At 40.7% G+C, this 17125-nt stretch overlaps 1 non-coding gene across 1 annotated transcript; it reads left to right on the top strand.

Annotated features, from left to right (window-relative positions):
- Nucleotides 1-16215: 16215 nt before the first annotated feature.
- Nucleotides 16216-16323, top strand: LOC148572094 (small nucleolar RNA R71). Its single transcript, XR_015908496.1, has one exon. It is a non-coding gene; the product is annotated as a small nucleolar RNA R71 (small nucleolar RNA).
- The last annotated feature ends 802 nt before the right edge of the window (nt 16324-17125 follow it).

Below are 17125 nucleotides of genomic sequence, written 5' to 3'. Positions count from 1 at the left end.
TGTCAATGACGCTGGCGCGTCGTGTGCCCTTTTTTTTTTATCAAATAGCTTGAGGTGTTCGCTTCCTGTGATAAAATAGCTGCATGATCAGAAAATTAGTAAGAACTTAATAAAAACCAACAAGTAAGAAAACTACTACTACGAAAAATAACTAAGGATACGAAATTATCGGGTTGTCTCCCGACAAGCGCTTTTTTATCGTCACTAGCTTGACGGTCAGCTCTGCTAGTTCAGCAGATGAGTGGACCTCTGGCGATCAATCTCGCCTCCAAGATAGTGCTTCAACCTCTGGCCATTCACTGTAAACTTTCTGTCAGAATTCTCTTCCTGTATTTCCACATGACCATATGGTGAGGCTCTGGTAACCACAAACGGTCCTGACCACCGGGATTTCAGCTTCCCGGGAAAGAATTTGAGCCTTGAATTATATAGAAGTAGTCTCTGTCCTGGCTCAAAGACTCTGATGGCAATCTTCTTGTCATGCAGTAGCTTGGTTCTCTCCTTATAGAGCTTGGCATTCTCATAGGCTGAATATCTGAATTCATCAAGCTCATTCAACTGAAGCATCCGCTTAATTCCTGCAGCTTCTGAATCAAGATTCAGATACCTGATTGCCCAATATGCCTTGTGCTCCAGCTCAACTGGCAAGTGACAGGCTTTGCCATAGACCAACTGATATGGGGACATGCCAATTGGAGTTTTGTATGCTGTCCGGTAAGCCCAGAAAGCATCATCAAGCTTCCTAGACCAGTCCTTTCTTGAAACACTGACGGTCTTCTCCAGAATCCTCTTAAGCTCCCTGTTGGAAACTTCAACCTGTCCACTTGTCTAAGGGTGATAGGGGGTTGCCACTTTATGACGGACTCCATATCTATGCAGAAGAGAGTCCAGCTGTCTGTTACAGAAGTGGCTTCCTCCATCACTAATGAGTGTCCTTGGGACACCAAACCGGCTAAAGATATATCTCTGAAGAAAGCTCATTACCACCTTGGCATCATTGGTGGGTAGAGCCACAGCTTCCACCCACTTGGACATATAATCAACTGCCACTAGAATATAGTTGTTTGAATGTGAGGGTGGGAAAGGTCCCATGAAATCAATGCCCCACATATCGAACAACTCAACCTCAAGAATCCCCTGCTGGGGCATTTCATGGTTGACAGGGAGATTCGTGGCTTTTGCACATCTGTCACAGTGCTTCACAAATTCTCTTGAATCTCTAAAGAGAGTAGGCCAGTAGAACCCGCTCTGAAGGACCTTTGTAGCTGTCTTTTCACCACCACAGTGGCCTCCATACTCAGAACCATGACAGTGCTAAAGAATCTGCTGTTTTTCTTCATCTGGGACACACCTCCGGATAATTCCATCTAAACACCTTTTAAAAAGGTATGGTTCCTCCCAAATGTAGTACTTTGCATCAGTCAATAACTTCTTCACTTGTTGCCTACTGTACTCCCTTGGGATAAAATTCATGGCCTTATAATTTGCAATGTCTGCAAACCATGGAGCCTGCTGAATGAGGAACAATTGCTCATCCAGAAATGTCTCAGTTACAACTGTGGGTGGTTGCACTCCTGCTTCAGGCTCAATTCTGGAGAGATGGTCAGCCACTTGATTTTCTGACCCTTTCTTGTCTTTTATTTCAATATCAAACTCCTGAAGGAGCAACACCCATAGGATTAATCGTGGTTTAGAATCCTGCTTGGTTAGAAGGTACTTCAAAGCAGCATGGTCAGTATAAACAACAACCTTAGAACCAAGTAAATAGGACCTAAACTTATCAACAGCATACACAATAGCTAATAATTCCTTTTCTGTAGTTGTGTAATTCTTTTGAGCATCATTTAACACTCGACTGGCATAATAAATGACATGTACAAGCTTACCATGCCTTTGTCCTAAAATAGCTCCTATAGCAAAATCACTACCATCACACATTAATTCAAATGGTAAATCCCAATCAGGGGGAGCTATAATGCGAGCAGAGGTAAGGTTTGCTTTCAGAGTTTCAAAAGCATGCAGACAATCAATATCAAAGATAAAAGGAACATCAACAACCAACAGGTTGCTCAATGGTTTAGCAATTTTAGAAAAATCCTTTATAAATCTTCTATAAAATCATGCATGACCCAAGAAACTCCTAATTGCCTTAACATTAATTGGTGGTGGAAAATTTTCAATTACCTCCACCTTTGCTTTGTCAACCTCAATTCCTTTACTTGAAATCCGGTGTCCAAGAACAATGCCTTCTGTAACCATAAAATGGCATTTTTCCCAATTTAAAACAAGGTTTGATTCTTGACACCGTTTCAAGACAAGAGATAAATGTTTAAGGCAGGATTCAAAAGAATTACCAAAAACGGAAAAGTCATCCATAAATATCTCAATAAACTTTTCAACCATATCAGAAAAAATTGAAAGCATACACCTTTGAAAAGTTACTGGAGCATTGCAAAGTCCAAATGGCATTCTCCTGTAGGCAAATACTCCAAAGGGGCATGTGAATGTTGTCTTCTCTTGATCTTGAAGGTCCACTGCAATTTGATTATATCCAGAATATCCATCTAGAAAACAATAAAAAGCATGACCAGCTAACCTCTCAAGCATCTGATCAATGAAAGGGAGGGGAAATGGTCCTTCCTTGTAGCAGTGTTGAGCCTCCTGTAGTCTATGCACATTCTTCATCCTGTGACTGTTCTTGTAGGAATAAGCTCATTCTTTTCATTCTTGATCACTGTCATTCCTCCTTTCTTGGGAACTACCTGCACAGGACTTACCCAAGGACTGTTAGAAATAGGGTAAATAATACCTGCTTCCCATAATTTCATTACCTCTTTTTGGCCCACCTCTTTCATAGTTGGATTGAGTCTCCTTTGTGGTTGCACAACTGGTTTGGCATCATCTTCAAGGAGGATCTTGTGCATACACTTGGTTGGACTAATCCCTTTTAAGTCACCAATGGTCCACCCAAGAGCTGTTTTATGGCTCTTGAGTACTGAAACAAGCGCCTCTTCCTCTTTAGGCTTCAGGGAAGAGCTAATAATTACTGGATATGAATCATTTCCACCCAAGAACACATATTTTAGAGAAGGGGGTAAGGGTTTGAGCTCAAGCTTGGGGGTGGTGAATCGTCAACTTCAACTAATTCACACTCAGAAATAGGATCCAGAACATCATTAAGTACCTCAGTTTCCAGTACTTCTTGAACAAGTGGTTCAATAACATCTATTTTCATACACCCCCAGAATCATTGGGGTTCTTGAGGGCTTCAAAGACATTTAGGACCACCTGTTCTTCATTGACCCTCAGGGTTAATTCACCCTTTTGCACATCAATCAGAGCTTTACATGTAGCTAAAAAGGGTCTACCAAGTATAATAGAGGGTTTTACCTCCTCTTCCATGTCTAATATAACAAAATCAACAGGGAAAATAAATGGTCCTACTTTAACAAGTAAATCTTCAACTACACCCACAAATAATTTAATAGAAAGATCAGCAAGTTGAAGAGAAATACGAGTGGGTTTTACCTCCTCAATTTGAAGCTTTTTCATCACTGAAAGTGGCATGAGGTTGATGCTAGCTCCAAGATCACATAAAGCTCTCTGAATGCCGACTTCTCCAATGGTGCAAGGAATGACAAAGCTCCCTGGGTCTGGCATCTTCTCAGGAAAGGTGTGTTGAATAATAGCACTACATTCCTTGGTTGGTTTCTTGCTCCTTCCAATTCCTCTTGTGTGTCAACAACTCTTTCATAAATTTAGCGTAGAGAGGCATTTGCTCCAGAGCCTCTGCAAAAGGGATGTTGATCTGCAGCTTCTTGAAGACATCTAAAAATTTAGAGAATTGCTTTTCTTTGGATGCCTTCTGAAGCCTCTGAGGATATGGCATTTTTGGCTTGTATTCAGGGGCCTTTGGTAAGGTGGGATAAGTGTCAAGAGAGTCAGAAAATGGGTTGTCTGCACGTTTAGGAGGGGCGTGCTCTACCTCTTCCTTCTTCTCCTCTGGAGCTTCCTTTTCAACTAGATCTTCATTGACCTTAGTCTCAGAACCAGCTACCTTACCACTTCTCAATTGAATAGCCTTGCAATCTTCTCTTGGGTTCACCACTGTATCACCAGGGAATGTATTTGAAGACCTTTCAGGTAATTGCTTGCTCATTTGACCCATTTGCACCTCCAAGTTTCTAATGGAGGCTCTGGTTTCTTGCACAAAACTCATCATCATCTCCCACTTAGAATCTTCCTGGGATTTAGAATTTGCCTGCTGAGGTGGTTGTTGTTGCTGAGATGGAAATTGGCGGTTATTATAGTTGTTCTGTTGAAAACCGCCCTAAGAACTATTGTTGAAGTTCTGAGGTCTCTGAGGTTGATCTCTCCACCCAAAATTTGGGTGATTCCTCCACCCCTGATTGTATGTCTTAGAATATGGATCATTGTTAGGATTTCTAGGACCACTCCCCATGTAATTCACCTGTTCAGAAGAGGGTTGAGCATAATCATATTATCATTTTGCACAAAGTTACCTGCCATGTCATAGGAGGTATCTTGGGGTGGATTTTGAGTGTTGATAGCTGAGACTTGCATGCCACCCATATGTTGAGTAAGTAGATTTATTTGCTGAGACATAAGCTTGTTCTGAGCAAGAAGAGCATTAACAGCTTCTACTTCCAGCACGCCTCTCTTCTGAGCGGTCTCAGAGTTTACAGGATTTCTGTTAGATGAATATAAATATTGGTTGCTTGCAACCAATTCAATCAGCTCAATAGTCTCCTCTGGTGTCTTCTTCTTGTGCAATGAACCGCCTGCAGAGGTATCTAAGCTCATCTTGGACATCTCACCCAAGCCTTCATAAAAATATCTAGTTGGGTCCACTTGGAGAACATGTCCGGCGGGCATTGCCTAGTCAGTAGCTTGTATCTCTCCCAAGCTTCATAAAGAGTTTCACCCTCCTTTTGCTTGAAAGTCTGAACCTCCAACCTAAGCTTAGTCAGCTTCTTTGGTAGGAAGAATTTAGTGAGAAAGTCCGTAACTATCTTTTCCCACGTATTCAGACTCTCCTTTGGTTGGGAATCTAGCCATAGCTTTGCTTTATCCCTCAGAGCAAATGGGAAAAGCATGAGTTTGTACACCTCTGGGTTCACTCCATTTGTCTTTACAGTATCACATATCTGCAGAAAATCAGATATGAACTGATTTGGATCTTCATGAGGAAGTCCATGATACTGGCAGTTTTGCTGCACCAGGATGACCAATTGTGGCTTTAACTCAAAGTTGTTTGCAGTTATAGGAGGCACCACAATACTTTTTCCATAAAGATCCGCAGTAGGTGCAGAATAAGAGCCAAGCACTCTCCTCTGTTGATCATCCCCATTTGAATTTACCACATTGGCATTAGCATTATTATTTGCCATAGTGGATTCTGCAGCCTTGCAAAGTCTTGCTTGTTGTAAATGTCGCCTGAAAATTCTTTCAGGTTCAGGATCAAAGTCTAAGAGGTATTCTTTGTCTCTATTCCTGCGCATACACAAGCAGAAAACAAGAAAAACAAATATGGGACTCTCTACGTCAGAGTGCAGAGGAGTCCCTGTAAGATAACCTGTGTAAAAAAACAAAAATGCTAATTAAATAAATAAATAAATAATTCGAAAATTTAAAAAGAAAAATAAATAGAAAAATTAAAATAAAATTAACTGGGTAACACCAAACTTAATTTCAGGAATTAAGGAAAAATATTAATACTAAAATAAAATAAAATAAAATATTAATTCGAAAACTTTTTTTTTAGATAAAAACAAAATAAAACTAATAGAATAAAAATAAAATAAAATAAAAAATAGAAAGAAACGAAAATGAAAATAAAAGAAAGTGGAAATAAAAAGAAAATAAAATAAAAATAAAATTAAAAAAATTAAAACGGACTACAGTAGAAAAATGAAAAGAAAAAGGACGTAACGAAACAGGGGGGAGAAACAACGAAATACGGGAATGAAAAATAATAAACCAATATTTAAATAAAATTAAAATTAAAACGCCTAATCTAAACAATCAAACAACTACTAGTTGTTAATCACAATCAATCCCCGGCAACGGCATCAAAAACTTGATGCGGTATTTTATAATCACACTACTAACCGGCAAGTGCACCGGATCGTACCAAGTAATACCTTACGCGAGTAAGGGTCGATCCCACGAGGATTGATGGATTAAGCAACAATGGTATTTGATAGGCTTAGTTAGACAAACAGAAAATAGCGTTTGGGAGTTCAAAAGCATTAAAAAGTAATTAAGAATTTCTTCAAGGAAGCAATAAATAAGCTGTGAAATATATATGGGGAAATAGTTAAGGCTTCAGAGTTATCTATTTTCCTGATTGACTTTTCTTATTAATTATTTTAATCATGCAAGATTTAATTCATGCAAACTATTTATGACTAGACCCTAATTCCTTAGACCTTCCTAGTCTCCTCTAATATTCGTCAATTGCCAATTCCTTGGTCAATTGATTCCAATTAGAGGGTGATGATCAAATTCCAGTTTATATGCCACAAGAATCCTAATTATCCAAAATAAGGGGATTATATGTCACGTATCCCGTTAAATACAAACAATTAGAAATTCAGGATAATATGTTTTCAAGCTATTGTTCAAGTAAAGAGCTTTTCCAAGTTTTACAAGAACTCACATAGAACATGGGTCATACTTCCGTTCCACCCAAATTTATAAAATAAAGAACGAAAACAATTATTGAAATATAAATCAAAACATGAATTAAAATAGACAAATAATATTATCAATCCATACAATAGACAGAGCTCCTAACCTTAACAATGGAGGATTAGTTGCTCATGGAATATGAAATGTAAATTTGTATGGAATAATGTTATGGAATGTTATTGAATGTTGTTGAATGTTGTTGAATGTTCCTCTGGAACCACCCTATTGGGATCCCTTTTATAACTAATCCTAATTAATTTGAAATCTAATATCTAAAACTAAAAATTAAAATAATATCTTTTCCTAATTTAAGATTTGAATTTAAATTTGAATTAATTAACAGATCTTCAGTTGATGGGTGGGGACCACTTGTTCTGTCCCTTCTGCAGCTTCTAATCTGTGTTTTCTGGACTGAAAATTAAGTTAAAACAGCCCAGAAATCGCCCCCAGCATTTTTCTGCGTTTTCTACACGTGGCGCATGTGACGCGTCCGCGTCGTCCACGCGTTCGTGTCATTTGTGCAGATTCCAGTCCACGCGATCGCGTCAGGCATGCGATCGCGTCATTGCAATTTCCTCCATTCCGCACGGTCGCATGAGCCATGCGTCCGCGTCGGTATTCGCTGGTCATCTCCTTGGCTTCTTCTCTTTCTCTGCAGAAACTTCATCAAATCCATCCGAATGCTACCTAAAATAAATAAAATTGCACAAAACTCAAAATAGCATCCATAGTGGCTAAAATATAATTAATTCTTAATTAAACTCAACAAATTAGATACAAATTCACTAGGAAAAGATAGACAAGATGCTCACGCATCATGCAGCGCAAGCGACGCGGACGCATGGGGTATGCGTTCGTGCAATGGCGCTTAGATGAGCCGACGCGGACGTGTCAGTCACGTGGACGCGTGACATGATCTGTGCTAGTGGCGCGAGAGCAGCTCGCACTCGCACAACTCTCTGTTCGAAACTCATTGTTGCCAAATTTCAAGGTGACGCGTTCGCGTGGAGGACGCGATCGCGTGAATGGCCAAGATTGGAAAACGACGTGGACGCGTGGGGCACGCGTTCACGTGGTAGGTCTTGTGCGTCTAGCACCATTCCAGCCCTGGTCCAGTGTAACATTCTGCCATACACCCTTTCTTATGTCGATTTTCAGGGCACGCGTTCGCGTGCTTGACGCGGACGCGTGGGATGCATTTTTCCCACATGACGTGGAAGCGTCAGCCACGCTCTCGCATGACTCTCTGTAAAATCTCTTTTCTTCCTTGAGGCACATATGACGCGGACGCGTCGGCGATGCTGTCGCGTCGCGTGCCAATTTTTTTTATGCGATATGCAAATGCAGATGCAACTATAGGCACTAGTACTGAGAAGAGTTACTGAAAAAGGAAATAAAGGAGAGGGAGAGGAACGATCATACCATGGTGGGTTGTCTCCCACCCAGCACTTTGCTTTAACGTCCTTAAGTTGGATGCTCCACTAGCTCAGTCTTCTGCTGTGGGTGGATCCTCCAAGAGGAAGATCTCTAGCTCCTGGTTTTTCGCCATCTTTTCACCATGAAATAACTTCAAGCAATGTCCATTGACCTTTATAAGTTCAGGGCTTGAAGGATGGCTCAAGTGAAAGACTCCGTATGGCTCCGCCCTCTCTACTTGATAGGGACCGTCCCATCTGGATCTCAACTTGCCTAGCATGAGCCGCATTCTGGAGTTGTAAAGAAGGACTAAGTCCCCAGGTTGGAACTCTCTTCTCTTGATGTTCTTATCATGCACAGCTTTCACCTTCTCTTTATACAGCCTGGAGTTTTCATAAGCTTCTAGGCAAATGTTCTCTAATTCTTGCAGTTGCAACTTCCGTTCAGCTCCGGCTTTCTCATAGTCCATGTTGCATTCCTTTACCGCCCAGAAAGCTTTGTGTTCTAACTCAACTGAGAGATGACAGGCCTTTCTATAAACTAAGCGGAAAGGACTCATCCCGATTGGTGTCTTGTATGCTGTCCGATATGCCCAAAGCGCATCTTGGAGCCTGGTGCTCCAGTCCTTTCTATGAGGCTTGACTATCTTTTGCAGTATGCGCTTTATCTCTCTGTTAGACACCTCGGCTTGCCCATTAGTCTGAGGGTGATAGGCTGTTGATACTTTATGAATTATCCCATGCCTCTTCAGTAATCCTGTTAGTCTCCTGTTACAAAAGTGAGTGCCTTGATCGCTCACGATTGCTCGTGGTGATCCAAAGCGACAAATAATATGGTTTCTAACAAAGGAAACAACAGTGTTAGCATCAGCAGTACGGGTTGGAATTGCTTCCACCCATTTAGAAACATAATCTACAGCTAACAATATATAAAGGTGACCATTAGAATTTGGAAATGGACCCATGAAGTCAATGCTCCAAATATCAAAAAGTTCACAGAAAAGCATAATTTGTTGAGGCATTTCATCCCTCTTGGATATATTACCAAATCTTTGGCAAGGAGAACAAGATTTACAAAGGTCAGCAGCATCTTTAAAAAGAGTAGGCCACCAGAATCCACAATCTAAAACTTTTCTAGCTGTTCGTTGAGGGCCAAAATTTCCTCCACTCTCAGATGAGTGGCAGGCCTCTGGTGCACGAAATTGTGATCATCAACAATGGCACCAAAGGACTTGGAGCTCTCAAACGTGAATCACACTTTGTCACAATTCTGCACAACTAACCAGCAAGTGCACTGGGTCGTCCAAGTAATACCTTACGTGAGTAAGGGTCGATCCCACGGAGACTGTCGGCTTGAAGCAAGCTATGGTCACCTTGTAAATCTCAGTCAGGCGAATTCAGATGGTGATGGAGAATTGATAATTAAAAGATAAATAAAACATAAAATAAAGATAGAGATACTTATGTAATTCTTTGGTTGGAATTTCAGATAAGCGTATGAAGATGCTTTGTTCCTCCTGAACCTCTGCTTTCCTATTGTCTTCTTCCAATCATTCATACTCCTTTCCATGGCAAGCTTTATGTTGGGCATCACCGTTGTCAATGGCTACTTCCCGTCCTCTCAGTGAAAATGTTCTACGCACGCTGTCACTCTCAGATGAGTGGCAGGCCTCTGGTGCACGAAATTGTGATCATCAACAATGGCACCAAAGGACTTGGAGCTCTCAAACGTGAATCACACTTTGTCACAATTCTGCACAACTAACCAGCAAGTGCACTGGGTCGTCCAAGTAATACCTTACGTGAGTAAGGGTCGATCCCACGGAGACTGTCGGCTTGAAGCAAGCTATGGTCACCTTGTAAATCTCAGTCAGGCGAATTCAGATGGTGATGGAGAATTGATAATTAAAAGATAAATAAAACATAAAATAAAGATAGAGATACTTATGTAATTCTTTGGTTGGAATTTCAGATAAGCGTATGAAGATGCTTTGTTCCTCCTGAACCTCTGCTTTCCTATTGTCTTCTTCCAATCATTCATACTCCTTTCCATGGCAAGCTTTATGTTGGGCATCACCGTTGTCAATGGCTACTTCCCGTCCTCTCAGTGAAAATGTTCTACGCACGCTGTCACCGCACGGCTTAATCATCTGTCGGTTCTCGATCATGCTGGAATAGGATTCATTGATCCTTTTGCGTCTGTCACACGCCCAACAATCGCGATTTTGAAGCTCGTCATAGTCATCCCTTCTCAGATCCTACTCAGAATACCACAGACAAGGTTTAGATGTTCCGGATCTCAAGAATGACTGCCAATAATTCTAGCCTATACCACGAAGGTTCTAATCTTAGATTAGAAACCCAAGAGATACACATTCAAGCTTGTTTGCATGTAGAACGGAAGTGGTTGTTAGTCACGCGTTCATAGGTGAGAATGGTGATGAGTGTCACATAATCATCACATTCATCATGTTCTTGAGTGCGAATGAATATCTTGGAGAAGAAATAGACTTAAGTTGAATAGAAAAACAATAGTACTTGTATTAATTCATGAAGAACAGCAGAGCTCCACACCTTAATCTATGGTGTGTAGAAACTCCACCGTTGAAAATACAAAAGTGATAATGGTGTAAGCATGACCGAATGGCCAGCCTCAAGGTCTAGGGACTAAACGTCCAAAGATTCATGAAAATACAATAGCAAAAGGTCCTATTTATAGAAAACTAGTAGCCTAGGGTTACAGAAATGAGTAATTAATGCATAAATCTTCTTCCGGGCTCACTTGGTGTGTGCTTGGGCTGAGAATTGAAGCTTCTATGTGTAGAAACTTTTCTTGGAGTTAAATGCCAGCTTTTGTGCCAGTTTGGGCGTTTAACTCCAGCTTTTGTGCCAATTTTGGAGTTAAACGCCAGAATTCTTGAGCTGACTTGGAACGCCTATTTGGGCCATTAAATCTCAAGCAAAGCATGGATTATTATATATTGCTGGAAAGCCCAGGATGTCTACTTTCCAAAGCAATTAAGAGCGCGCCAATTTGGATCTCTGTAGCTCCAGAAAATCCACTTTGAGTGCAAGGAGGTCAGAATCCAACAGCATTTGCAGTCCTTTTTCAGCCTCTGAATCAGATTTTTGCTCAGGTCCCTCAATTTCAGCCAGAAAATATCTGAAATCACAGAAAAATACACAAACTCATAGTAAAGTCCAGAAGAGTGATTTTTATTTAAAAACTAATAAAACATAATAAAAACTAACTAAAATATACTAAAAATATACTAAAAACAATGCCAAAAAACGTATAAATTATCCGCTCATCACAACACCAAACTTAAATTGTTGCTTGTCCCCAAGCAACTAAAAATTAAATAGGATAAAAAGAATAGAATGTACAATAAATTCCAAAAACATCTATGAAGATCAGTATAAATTAGATGAGTGGGGCTTTTAACTTTTTGCTTCTGAACAGTTTTGGCATCTCACTTTATCCCTTGAAGTTCAGAATGATTGGCATCTATAGGAACTCAGAATCCAGATTGTGTTATTGATTCTCCTAGTTAAGTATGTTGATTCTTGAACACATCTACTTTATGAGTCTTGGCCGTGACCCTAAGCATTTTGTTTTCCAGTATTACCACCGGATACATAAATGCCATAGACACATAACTGGGTGAACCTTTCCAGATTGTGACTCAGCTTTGCTAGAGTCCCCAATTAGAGGTGTCCAGAGCTCTTAAGCACACTCTTTTTTGCTTTTAGACTACGACTTTAACCGCTTAGTCTCAAGTTTTTACTTGACACCTTCACGCCACAAGCACATGGTTAAGGACAGCTTTGTTTAGCCGCTTAGGCCAGGATTTTATTCCTGTGGACCCTCCTATCCACTGATGCTCAAAGCCTTGGATCCTTTTTATCACCCTTGCCTTTTGGTTTAAAGGGGTATTGGCTTTTTCTGCTTGCTTTTTTCTTTTTTTCTCTCTTTTTTTTTCGCATATATCCTTTTTTTTCTGCAAGCTTTTCACTGCTTTTTCTTGCTTCAAGAATCAATTTTATGATTTTTCAGATTATCAAATAACATTTCTCCTTTTCCCATCATTCTTTCAAGAGCCAACAATTTTAACATTCATAAACAATCACATTAAAAAATATGCACTGTTCAAGCATTCATTCAGAAGAACAATAGTATTGCCACCACATCAAAATAATTAAACTGTTTTAAAATTTGAAATTCATGCACTTCTTTTTCTTTTTCAATTAAAAACATTTTTCATTTAAGAAAGGTGATGGATTCATTTTCATAGCTTTAAGGCATAGACACTTAGACACTAGTGATCATATAATAAAGACACAAACATAGGTAAACATAAGCATAAAAATTTGAAAAACAGGAAAATAAAGAACAAGGAAATTAAAGAACGGGTCCACCTTAGTGATGGCGGCTTGTTCTTCCTCTTGAAGATCTTATGGAGTTCTTGAGCTCCTCAAGTCTCTTCCTTGCCTTTGTTGCTCCTCTCTCATGGTTCTTTGGTCTTCTCTAATTTCATGGAGGAGGATGGAATGCTCTTGGTGCTCCACCCTTAGTTGTCCCATGTTGGAGTTTAATTCTCCTAGGGAGGTGTTGATTTGCTCCCAATAGTTTTGTGGAGGAAAATGCATCCCTTGAGGCATCTCAGGGATTTCATGATGAGGAGTTTCCTCATACCCATGAGTGGGATCTCTTGTTTGCTCCATCCTTTTCTTAGTGATGGGCTTATCCTCATCAATGAGGATGTCTTCCTCTATGTCAATTCCAGCCGAATTACAGAGGTGACAAATGAGATGAGGGAAGGCTAACCTTGCTACAGTAGAGGACTTGTCCGCTACCTTGTAGAGTTCTTGGGATATAACCTCATGAACTTCCACTTCCTCTCTTATCATGATGCTATGAATCATGATAGCCCGGTCTATAGTAACTTTAGATCGGTTGCTAGTAGGAATGATTGAGCGTTGGATGAACTCCAACCATCCCCTAGCCACGGGCTTGAGGTCATGCCTTCTTAGTTGAACCAGCTTCCCTCTTGAATCTCTCTTCCATTGAGCGCCCTCTTCACAGATGTCTATGAGGACTTGGTCCAACGTTTGATCAAAGTTGACCCTTTTAGTGTAGGGGTGTGCATCTTCTTGCATCATGGGCAAGTTGAATTCCAACCTTACGTTTTCCGGACTAAAATCCAAGTATTTCCCTCGGACCATTGTAAGCCAGTTCTTAGGGTCTGGGTTCACACTTTGATCATGGTTCTTGGTGATCCATGCATTGGCATATAACTCTTGAACCATTAAGATTCCGACTTGTTGAATGGGGTTGTGAGAACTTCTCAACCTTTTCTTCGGATCTCATGTCGGATCTCCGGATATTCCCCCTTTTTGAGTTTAAAAGGGACCTCGGGGATCACCTTCTTCTTGGCCACAACTTCATAGAAGTGGTCTTGATGCACCCTTGAGAGGAATCTCTCCATCTCCCATGACTCGGAGGTGGAAGCTTTTGCCTTCCCTTTCCTCTTTCTAGAGGTTTCTCCAGCCTTTGGTGCCATTAATGGTTATGGAAAAAATAAAAAAAGCTTTAGCTTTTACCACACCAAACTTAGAAAGTTGCTCGTCCTCGAGCAAAAGAAGAAAGAAGAGAGTAGAAGAAGAAGAAATAGAGGAGATGGAGGGGGCTTTGTGTTTCGACCAAGGGGGATGGTTAGCGTGTATGTTGTGTGAAAATGAAGGAGTGAAGATGGGTTTATATAGGAGTGGAGAGGGGGGCATGGTTTGGCCATTATGGGTGGGTTTGGGTGGGAAAGTGGTTTGAATTTGAATGGTGAGGTAGGTGGGGTTTTATGAAGGATGGATGTGAGTGGTGAAGAGAATGGTGGGATTTGATAAGTAAGGGGTTTTTGGAGAAGAGGTATTGAGGTGATTGGTGAATGGGTGAAGAAGAGAGAGAGAGGTGGGGTAGGTGGGGATCCTGTGGGGGCCACAGATCCTGAGGTGTCAAGGATTTCTCATCCCTGCACCATGTGGTGTGCAAAACGCCCCCTTGCTACCAATCCTGGCGTTAAACGCCAGTCTGCTGCCCATTTCTGGTGTTTAACGCCAGCTTCTTGCCCATTCCTGGCGTTAAACGCCAGTTTGGTGCCCATTTCTGGTGTTAAACGCCCAGAATGGTGCCAGACTGGGCGTTTAACGCCCATTCTGCTACCCTTACTGGCGTTTAAACGCCAGTAAGTTTCTCCTCCAGGGTATTCTATTTTTAATACTGTTTTTCCTTCTGTTTTTGCTTTTTCAATTATTTTTGTGACTTCACATGATCATCAACCTATAGAAAACATAAAATAACAAAAGAAAATAGAAATTTAACATAGATAATTAAAGATTGGGTTGCCTCCCAACAAGCGCTTCTTTAATGTCAATAGCTTGACAGTGGGCTCTCATGGAGCCTCACAGATGTTCAGAGCAATGGTGGAACCTCCCAACACCAAACTTAGAGTTTGAATGTGGGGCTCTGTTTGTCTCTGTATTGAGAGAAGCTCTTCATGCTTCCTCTCCATGGTTACAGAGGGATATCCTTGAGCTTTAAACACAAGGGAATCTTCATTCACTTGAATGATCAATTCTCCTCTGTCAACATCAATCACAGCTTTTGCTGTGGCTAGGAAGGGTCTACCAAGGATGATGGATTCATCCATGCACTTCTCAGTCTCTAGGATTATGAAATCAGCAGGGATGTAATGGTCTTCAACCTTTACCAAGACATCCTCTACAAGTCCATAAGCCTGTTTCTTTGAATTGTCTGCTATCTCTAGTGAGATTCTAGCAGCTTACACCTCAATGATCCCTAGCTTCTCCATTACAGAGAGAGGCATAAGGTTTATACTTGACCCCAGGTCACACAGAGCCTTCTCAAAGGTCATGGTGCCTATGGTACAAGGTATTGAGAACTTTCCAAGATCTTGTCTCTTCAGAGATAATTTATGCCTAGTCAAGTCATCCAGTTCTTTAGTAAGCAATGGAGGTTCATTCTCCCAAGTCTCATTACCAAACAATCTGGCATTTAGCTTCATGATTGCTCCAAGGTACTTAGCAACTTGCTCTTCAGTAACACCTTCATCCTCTTCAGAAGAGGAAGAATACTCATCAGAGCTCATGAATGGCAAAAGTAAATTTAATGGAATCTCTATGGTCTCAGTCTGAGCCTCAGATTCCCATGGTTCTTCATTAGGGAACTCCATGGAGGCTAGTGGACGTCCATTGAGGTATTCCTCAGTAGAGATCACTGCCTCTTCCTCCTCTCCATGTTCGGCCATGTGAGATGTGGTTATGGCCTTGCACTCTCTTTTTGGATTCTCTTCTGTATTGCTTGGGAGAGTACTAGGAGTTCAGTAATTTTCTTACTCAGCTGACCCACTTGTGCCTCCAAATTTCTAATGGAGGACCTTGTTTCAGTCATAAAACTTTGAGTGGTTTTGATTAGATCAGAGATAATGGTTGCTAAGTCAGAGTGGCTTTGCTTAGAATTCTCTGTCTGTTGCTGAGAAGATGATGGAAAAGGCTTGCTATTGCTAAACCTATTTCTTCCACCATTATTGTTGTTGAAACCTTGTTGAGGTCTCTGTTGATCCTTCCATGAGAGATTTGGATGATTTCTCCATGAAGGATTGTAGGTGTTTCCATAGGGTTCTCCCATGTAATTCACCTCTTCCATTGCTGGGTTCTCAGGATCATAAGCTTCTTCTTCAGGGGAAGCTTCCTTAGTACTGTCTGGTGTAGCTTGCATTCCAGACAGACTCTGAGAAATCATATTGACTTGCTGAGTCAATATTTTATTCTGAGCCAATATGGCATTCAGAGTATCAATCTCAAGAACTCTTTTCTTCTGAGTTGTCCCATTATTCACAAGGTTCCTTTTAGAAGTGTACATGAATTGGTTATTTGCAACCATTTCAATGAGTTCCTGAGCTTCTGCAAGCGTCTTCTTCAGATGAAGAGATCCTCTAGCAGAGCTATCCAATGACATCTTGGATAGTTCAGACAGACCATCATAGAATATACCTATGATGCTCCATTATGAAAGCATGTCAGAAGGACACCTTCTGATCAATTGCTTGTATCTTTCCCAAGCTTCATAGAGGGATTCACCTTCCTTCTGTCTGAAGGTTTGGACTTCCACTCTAAGCTTACTCAATTTTTGAGGTGGAAAGAACTTTGCCAAGAAGGCATTGACTAACTTTTCCCAAGAGTTCAGGCTTTCCTTAGGTTGTGAATCCAACCATGTTCTAGCTCTGTCTCTTACAGCAAAAGGAAAAAGCATAAGTCTGTAGACCTCAGGATAAACCTCATTGGTCTTGACAGTGTCACAGATTTGCAGGAATTTAGCTAAGAACTGATGAGGATCTTCCAATGGAAGTCCATGAAACTTGCAATTCTGTTGCATTAGAGAAACTAATTGAGGCTTAAGCTCAAAGTTGTTTGCTCCAATGGCAGGGATTGAGATGCTTCTCCCATAGAAGTTGGGAGTAGGTGCAGTAAAGCCACCAAGCACCTTCCTTGCATTGTTGGCATTGTTGTTTTCGGCTGCCATGGCTTCTTCTTCCTTGAAAAGCTCTGTTAGGCCCTCTAGAGAGAATTGTGCTTTAGCTTCTTTTAACTTTCTCTTCAAGGTCCTTTTAGGTTCAGGATCAGCTTGAACAAGTATGCCTTTATCTTTTCTCCTGCTCATATGAAAGAGAAGAGAACAAGAAAGTAGGGAATCATCTATGTCACAGTATAGAGATTCCTTGAGGTGTCAGAGGAAAAGAAGAATAGAAGGAGGAGGTAGATAGAAGAGAATTCGAACTTATCAAGAGGGATAGAGTTCGAATTGCACCTTGAGGAGGAGTGTTAGTCCCTTAAATAGAAGGATGTGAGAAGAGGGGAAGAATTTTCGAAAATAAATTAAAAATATTTTGAAATAATAAAAAGAAATTTGAAAATTTGATTGA

This window comes from Arachis ipaensis, chromosome B3 (assembly GCF_059453495.1).
Source record: "Arachis ipaensis isolate K30076 ecotype BB chromosome B3, ASM5945349v1, whole genome shotgun sequence".
Classification (NCBI taxonomy): domain Eukaryota; kingdom Viridiplantae; phylum Streptophyta; class Magnoliopsida; order Fabales; family Fabaceae; genus Arachis; species Arachis ipaensis.
This window is presented reverse-complemented; position numbering and strand designations above follow the sequence as displayed.